Source organism: Pan troglodytes, chromosome 12 (assembly GCF_028858775.2).
Source record: "Pan troglodytes isolate AG18354 chromosome 12, NHGRI_mPanTro3-v2.0_pri, whole genome shotgun sequence".
Classification (NCBI taxonomy): Eukaryota; Metazoa; Chordata; class Mammalia; order Primates; family Hominidae; genus Pan; species Pan troglodytes.
Window position 1 is genome coordinate 37,429,550 of NC_072410.2, and position 8,802 is coordinate 37,438,351.

At 50.1% G+C, this 8,802-nt stretch overlaps 1 pseudogene; it reads right to left on the reverse strand.

Moving 5' to 3' along the window:
- Positions 1-2,949: 2,949 nt before the first annotated feature.
- LOC134807804 (all-trans-retinol 13,14-reductase-like) lies at positions 2,950-3,625 on the reverse strand (annotated as a pseudogene).
- Between the last annotated feature and the right edge of the window lie 5,177 nt (positions 3,626-8,802).

The following is an 8,802-nucleotide window of genomic DNA, read 5'->3' on the forward strand; positions in this document are numbered from 1 at the left end:
TAGCACTGAAGAAAATACTGCACATCAGAGGAAAGCTTATTTTCTGCATGGTGTCTTTTCAAAGATAGAATATTTGAAGCATGTTTTCTAGCGATTGTGTGGATGAGGGTGAGCTGGCTGAGGCATCGCTCAAGCTGGGGGGTGGTGTGTAAGAAGCACGTGGAGCCACAAGAGGCACCTCCTATAGTCAGCTAAGGGCTTCCCTTTCTGCGCCCAGCTTTTGGGTGAAGGGTGATTTCTATTAGACACATCTGTGCTTCAGTCATAGATGTTAATAGAGGAAGCAGTTTTCCTGCTGCAGATTCCTGAATAGAGTTGCTGAAAGAGTCTACTTCGGGACTCAGGGGAAGTTGAAGGCCAGTCTGTGTAGAAAGGCTGAGGCAACGGGGAAAGACCTGACAGCTAGTTACATATGCTCTGACATAGTACCCCCATGATGGCTTCCAGTGACACATGTGCTGATAGAATTCTAAACCTCTGGAATTTCCCTGCTGGCGACTTCTATGGCCGTTGACTGTACAGGGTAACCTGATGCCAGATGCTATGGGCGTGATGAAAACTAGAGCATTGCAGCATGGAGGAAACTGTGAGGCACCAGATCCTGTGCTTCTGCAGGCCATTTTCTGAAAACCCCTGTTAGGAAGGTTGGATTTGGCGTGACTTGCTTGAGCAAGAGTCCTGGGGAGAGATTTTGAGGTTTAATTTAACGGTATATCCAGAGCTAACAGTGACTCAACTCGTCTAGTTCTGCAAGTCAGATGTACACTTAGAGTCTCCTTTGTGAAGGGTTTGGGTCTGAGCTGTATAGTATGTCAAACTGCCAGTAAGCCAGCCCCTCACCCTCTGATAGATATTCCTTTAATTCACCAGACTTCATGTTCGATAAATGATTAATGGTTGAAATTGTTTCTCTTCTTTTGTGTTTTCCCAGTTAATAGATGGTCACTGTTTCCACAATGTTTTATACTTTCAGCTTTTTGTAACTTAACTATAATTACTTAATTTTATTTTTTTAAAGCTTGTTGTGGTCTAATGAGAAGTATTTTTCAGTGCATAATGTTTTTCTGAGCTTCTGTAAATGCCATCCCAATGTGGTTTTGTTTTGTTGAGCAGAAACCAAAATAAATTTCAAAATGTTAAAGCAATGGATTTAATGCATTTATTTATTTATTTATTTTATTTTATTTTTGAGACAGAGTCTTGCTCTGTCACCAGGCTGGAGTGCAGTGGTATGATCTCGGCTCACTGCAACCTCCGCCTCCCAGGTTCAAGCGATTCTTCTGCCTCAGCCTCCCGAGTAGCTGGGACTACAGGTGCGTGCCACCACGCCCAGCTAATTTTTGTATTTTTAGTGGAGACGGGGTTTCACCATGTTGGCCATGATGGTCTCAATCTCTTCTTCGTGATCCGCCCACTTTGGCCTCCCAAAGTGCTGGGATTACAGGCGTAAGCCACCACGCTTGGCCAATAAATCTATTAATATTATATTAAGATGAACTCCAATAAGACCTTTGGCATGTCAGTTTAACATAAGTGAAAGGTCCTTTTTATGCCTTCTGAGCCTTCCTTCACCTTCCATCCAACACACACATGTACCAGTACATTGCAGATGCCATTTCTGGGCTTTGCACACTTTCTCTGGCTTTCCATGTTCTGCTCCTGACCAACTCTCTTGCCACCTGACTCCTCCCAGCCTGGCTGCCTGTGTTGCTTTCAGTAGCTGGGCCATTGCTGGGAACACTCTGTTGCCTCCCTGTGCTGTCCTCTGCTGTGCCATTGTGTGGAATGCCCTGCAGCCTGCCTCAACACAATGAAGTAATCTTACCAGTCGATGCCCTGACTCCTGACGTCACCCTTCCCTGCCCTGTGTCACCTTTCCCTGCATATTTGGAGGATAAGGCTTGATTGAGGCTCGGGTACCGAGCTCCCTGAAGGTGCCTTGATGCTGGCACATCGAGAACCAGATGCCACCCCGATGATAAGGAAGACAGACCTGGGACTTCCATATGAATTGGATATGATCGTCTGACATGCACCCTACTAACTAATGGATCCTGCTGTTACCCCAAAACTCCAGAACAACACTGGGCTGGACACAGGCATTTCCTGTCCCCTGAAGAGCCACTGAACCCAGCACAAAAGAGATCTAGAGCTCTCCAAACCTATGGAATGGCAACCAAAACCATGCCCAGGTTTTGAGTTAAGCCTCATTAGTCTCACTTTTCCCTTGACAGTGTAGAACTGTGCAGCGTAGCACTAAGTGAATGAGAGCAGAAGCCTCAGGACAGAACTGAACCCACCAGCTTGAGCTGACAACACTGCCAGGGGTTCTGTCCACAGATGGAATATTCGCTTTGATCACTGAGTTAGGAGGCATGGGTGAGGGATGCAGAGCGCCGCTCGTCATGAGACATCAAGCTATCCAAGTCAATATCCTATTAGTAGGGATGGCATATTATAGAAGGTGGAAAGATCTCACCTGCCCCAGCTGGAAACAGTGATTCCATTGCCCCAGATTCGGAATTGTGATTTAAACTAGGCCTCTCTTCAGGCATCAGAACCAAATAAGAGTGGTTTATATGTGCAAGGAACTAATGCCCCAGCTATTGGGCAAATTCCTCTGACTCCTCCCTGATGGAACTAATTCTTCTGTGCCCAGATCCTAGAGACAAGATCCTTAAGGTCTGAGTACAAGTTCCACTTCAGGATGGCACTGCTGCACAGCAGGGCACCTTGCAGGGCCCCGACCAGCCCACAGGTGAAGATACCCTGGCCTAGGAGGCAAGAGCAGAGGCCCCTGAGTGTGCACCCAGGCAGGCCCAGGGGAGGGTGGGGCCCTGGTGCTCTTCCCTCCACATGAGGGCCACCCAGAACTGGCTCCAATCAGGACCGGGGCCACGGCCTGCCCAGGCAGCCCTGCTCAGGGGATGGGAGGCTGCAGGGGACAGCAGGGCCTGAGGGCAGGAACAGAGGACGTTGGGCGACAGGGACCCAGGGTCTCAGGTCCTGACAACATGGGGCAGTGAGTATACCTGTCAGAGGTTGGTGATGGGGCTCTGGGCCTTCAAGGCCATCACACGAGGGGGCAGGCGGCCCAGGTCATGGTCAGCCCTGTAGCAGACACCTCGGGGAGCAGCCAGAACTGGTTGGTGAGTGGGGATCCTGCAGTCACACTCTCCACCTGAGGGCAGAAAGGGTGGGGCAGGCATGTGAGATCCTGGCTCCCCTCCCTCTTCCGCTCTTTCCCATTCACTGACTCCGGGGTTGGGTGCCCTGTCCTTCCCTGGGGCTCATGTCTTGGGGCCTGATTCCCATCTCAAGGAAAGGGCAGAAATAGCACCGTGAGGTCCGTCACCACCCCAAATACTTTACCCCCTACCTTCCCCTCCAGCTGTGGGAACAGTTTCAGGACCACTGACATAGAGGCTTCCACAAAGAAGTTTTTGAAGGTCTCATAGTCACTGCCCCGCTTTACCTTCAGCTCCGCCTGCCACTCCTCAAACCACTCGTAGGCAGTGGGTATGAGCATGATCATGGTGGACCAGCCTGGGGATCAGAGCTGATATTACTACTGCCCGGCCTCTCCCTCCACCCCCTCACCCGGGACGTGCAGCCCCCTGTGGGAATCGGTCCTCCCCGGTCGGATCCTTGGCTGATGGGAAAGCAAAGAAGAGAAGAGGGATGTGTTCCGCAGCCTCTTCCCTGGGCATGGAGATGTAGCGCTCCATCCTGCGTGTGACAAGAGTGTGGTGCGATCTCCAGGCTTTTGTCCTCAAAACCCCAGAACCACTGCAAGGACTGCTCATCCCTAGGGACTCCCCACAGGGGTGAAGCTGAGCCACAGCCTTGGCGTGACAAACTTCCAGGTGCAAATTGGAAATTGCCTACTTCCTCCCATTCCATAACTTCTGCTTGTTCTCTGAGTCAAGCCGGGAGGCACGGGCCACACACATACACACACACGTGCACCTTATGCCTGGTCCATGTCTGTGTCATAGTAAACATAGTAGTTGGTGGACGGCAGATGCAGGTCCTCCTTGGTGCCTCGCAGGCAGATGAAAACAGAGGTCATGCCTAAGCCGGGCTGAACTGTCCCCAGCTGCTGCTTCACACCTGCCAAGGGGAGTGGTTGGTGCCTTTGTGGACCATGGCCGGAGACAGCCACTCCCTGCTCCCAGGAGAGCCTCAGGGTGACCGCTCGCTGTGTCCTGAGCCTTATCTTCAGTTGCCAGCTTTGTGCCCAGGCCACTTTTACAGCTGTTTCAACTTGATGTTGGCAGGGGCCTGCTCTTCTGTGTCCTCCTGCCTGGGAAGGACACTGCCCCAGGTTCCTATTCTTCCACCTCCCCTGCCTCTGCTCCAAGCCCCTTCAGAGGCAGGTGAAGCCCAGCCCTGGTCCTCAGCCCCCATGAGCTGGCTCAGCACCTGCAGGAAGGTCAAGCTTACTGCCTCCCATCTTCCCCTTCGTGTCTTGAAGTGTGGAGCACATGACTGGGCTCCCCCCATGAAGACCACACATGAACAGCAGCTCATTACCAGCCTGATTTCAGGATGAACTTTTATGCAGTCACGGAGTGAGTGAACATGCATGATTCTTAGTGTGACATCAGAACACAAGGCCTCCAGAGGGATGCCAATGCATGTGAGCAAAGGCAGGCAGCCTGACTGGTACTTGGCATCTCAGGACTCAGCTGGAGGGAGGAGGGAAGAACTACACTATGGCAGAGGCCACAGCCACTGTGGGGCACCTGATGTTCCCCAGACCTAAACAGCTGGGCTTCCCCACTCCTCAGCAGATGACCTGAGACCGGTGTTCCGGAAACTGCCCCCACAGATTCTTCTGCTGTCTTCCCATTCCCATGCCAGAGGGATGCCGGGCCCCTGGCTCCTCTGCTTTTTCCATTTTTTAAAAAATTTATTTATTTTTAGATGGAGTCTTGCTCCGTCGCCCGGGCTGGCATGCAGTTGCGCGATCTCTGTTCACTGCAACCGCCTCCCGTGCTCAAGCGATTCTCCTGCCTCAGCCTCCCGAGTAGCTGGGATTACAGGCATGTACCACCACACCCACTAATGTTTGTATTTTCGGTAGAGATGGGGTTTCACCACGTTGGCCAGGCTATTTTCAAACTCCTGACCTCAAGTGATCTGCCTGCCTCGTCCTCCCAAAGTGCTGGGATTGAAGGCGTGAGTCACCGTGCCCGGCCTGCTTCGTTCATGTAACTAAATATTTGTGAGGCCCTCAGGTTGTGTTCAGGAGGAAGAGACACAGGAACACAGATGGAGGGCAAGAGGGACAGATGGCTCTAGCTGGGCTGCCTGGGTGAGATGCTGGGGCCTGGCCAGGACAGTGTCAGTTCCCAGAGGTCCTGGGACAGGGGAGAAGGGAGGTCAGGGTCACAGAGAGAGAGGCAGGAAGTAGCAAAGGCAGAGTCTGCCTGTGCACCATGCCCGACCCCCCTGCTCTGCCCCTGGGCCGTCTCTACCTCACCCCCTCAGCTCCCCCGGTCTGAGACAGGGGAGGCCGAGCAGGCTGCAGACCCAGCCACATGGGGCAGGGGAAGGAGAGGCTGGCATTGGTGGAGCCACCCACTGCACTGCCAGTCATACAAAGAAGTCTATCACACAGAATTATGTGCAGTATTTTTTTTTTTGAGACAGAGTTTTGATCTTGTCTCTCAGGCTGGGTTGCAATGGCACAATCTCGGCTCACTGCAACCTCCACCTCCTGGCTTCAAGCGATTCTCTGGCCTCAGCCTCCCGAGTAGCTGGGACTACAGGCGGCCGCCACCATGCCCGGCTAAGTTTTTTATTTTTAGTAGAGAGGTTTCACCATGTTGGCCAGGCTGGTCTCGAACTCCTGACCTCAGGTGATCTGCCCGTCTCGGCCTCCCAATGTGTTGGGATTACAGGCATGAACCACCGCGCCTGGCCTATAGTACTTTTTAATGAACGAAATGACTATGTTACTGGCTTATGTATTTGCTATATTTTTATTGTTTTAAACAAAAAAGTTTAAGAAGTAAAAAAAAAATGTTTTTGTTTTTGTTTTCTTTTGAGAGGGAGTCTCGCATTGCTGCCCAGGCTGGAGTACAGTGGCATGATCTCAGCTCACTGCAACCTCCGCCTCCCGGGTTCAAGAGATTCTCCTGCCTCAACCTCCCTAGTAGCTGGGATTACAGGCGCCCGCCACTGTGTCCGGCTAATTTTTATATTTTTAGTAGAGTTGGGGTTTTGAGGTCATGGTCTCAAACTCTTGATCTCAAGTGATCTGCCCACCTTGGCCTCCCAAAATGCTGAGATTAGCAGGCATAAGCTACTGCACCCAGCCCCAAAAAAGACTTTAATTAGAAAAAAGCTCATAGAATAAGGATATAAAGAAAATATTTTTGTGCAGCTGTACAATGTATTTGCGTTTTAAGCTAAGTGTTATTACAAGAGTCAAAAAGTGTTTAAGTTGATAAAGTAAAAAAGTTAAACTAAGGTTAATTTATTCTTGAAGAAAGAAGAAGATTTCTTTATAAACCTAGTGTTGCCTAAGTGTACAGCGTCATGGTTACTCACCACTCACTGACGCACCCAGAGCAGCTCCCAGTCCTGCAAGCTCCATGCCTGGGAAATGCCCTATACAGCTATGCCATCTTTTATCTTGTTTTTTGTTTTTGTTTTTTCCCAAGACAGAATTTTGATCTTGTTGCCCAGGCTGGAGTGCAACGGTGCGATCTCGGCTCACCGCAACCTCTGCCTCCTGGGTTCAAGCAATTCTCCTGCCTCAGCCACCTGAGTAGCTGGGATTACAGGCGCCCACCACCACGCCCAGTTACTTTTTGTATTTTTAGTAGAGACGGGGTTTCATCATGTTGGCCAGGCTGGTCCGCTAACTCCTGACCTCAGGTGATCCACCCTGCTCGGCCTCCCAAAGTGCTGGGATTACAGGCTTGAGCCACTGCACCCGGCCCATCTTTTATCTTTTACACCAGATTTTACTGCACCTTTTCTATGTTTTGTTTCTGTTTTTTTGAGAAAGAGTCTCACTCTGTTGCCCAGGGTGGAGTGCAGTGGTGCGCTTTCGGCTTACTGCAAACTCTGCCTCCCGGGTTCAAGTGATTCTTGTGCCTCAGCCTCCTAAGTAGCTGGGATTACAGGCATGTGCCACACACCTGGCTAATTTTTGTATTTTTAGTAGAGATGGGGTTTCAACATGTTGGCCAGGTTGGTCTCGAACTCCTGACCTCAAGTGATCCACCTGCCTGACCTCAAGTGATCCACCTGCCTCAGCCTCCCAAAGTGCTGGGATTACAGGCGTGAGCCACCACACCCAGCCACCTTTTCTATGTTTAGATACACAAACACTCACCACAGTGTCACAGTCACCTACAGTATCCAGTACAGTAGCATATGCTGTACAGGCTTGTAGCCTAGGAGCAATAGGCTATACCATATAGCCTAGGTGTGTACACCATCTAGGTTTTTCTAACTACACTCCTCTATGATGTTTGCACAATAAAATTGCCCAACGACGCATTTGTGAGAACGTTGTCTCAGTTGCTAAGCGATGCATGACTGTATATGAAATGTCTAGAATAGACAAGTTTGGAGACAGAAAGTAGATTAGTGGTTGCCTAGGGCTGGGGGAGATGGGCAAAATGTGGAGTGATTTTCAAAGGATATGGGGCTTCCTTTGGGACTGACAAAAACTTTCTAAAATTGACTGGTGATAGGTGCACAACTCTGAACATACAGCCAATGAATTGTCTACTTTTTTTTCTTTTCTGAGATGAAGTTTTGCTCTGTTGCCCAGGCTGGAGTGCAATGGCGCTGTCTCGGCTCACTGCAACCTCCACCTCCCGGGTTTAAGCGATTCTCCTGTCTCAGCCTCCCAAGTAGCTGGGATTACAGGTGCGCACCATCATGCCTGACTAATTTTTGTATTTTTAGTAGAGACGGGGTTTCGCCATGTTGGCCAGGCTGGTCTCGAACTCCTGACCTCAGGTGATCCACCCGCCTCGGCCTCCCAAAGTGCTAGGATTACAGGTGTGAGCCATCGCACCCAGCCTGAATTGTATACCTTTTTTGTTTGAGGCAGAGTCTTACTCTGTTGAGAAGGCTGGAATGCAGTGGCACAATCATAACTCACTGCAGTCTTGAGCTCCTGAGCTCAAGCAATCCTCCTGCCTCAGCCTCCTGAGAAGCTGGGACTACAGGCTTGTGTGCCACCATCCCCAGCTAGTTGTTTTTTTGTTTTTTTTTTTAAGAGATCAGGTCTTGCTATGTTGCCCAGGCTAGTCCTGAACTCCTGGCCTCAAGTCATCTTCCTGCCTCAGCCTCTCAAAGCATTGGGATTATAGGCAAGAGCGGCTCTGCCCAGCTGAACTGTATACTTTAAATGGGTGAAGTGTAACTTTAAATGGCTGAAGTATATCTCCATAAAGCTGTTACAAAAAAATTAATTGTGGTGCTAGATACTATGGAAAGTATCCAAAAGATGCTTCCTCACATCTTGGCAATTACGAGTCAAATGGGTGATAGAAGCATAAGCTGAATGTCATTCCAGGTGGCAAATTCATTTAAATCAGCTGTGAAAATGATTACCCCCTTTGCAGCTCAGTCATGGACACTGACTGGCCTATGTACATTTGAGACAGGAAGCTGGGCTCAGGTTTTCTAAGGGTGTCAGGCATGCCTAACATTCCCCTGTGGCAAGTGGCAATCTTCCTTTGCATATCTGCGAAAGTCTAACACAGGGTTTGGGAGTGAAACAAACAGGTGGTTTGATTCAACAAAAGCACTAAAGAAACACTCAGA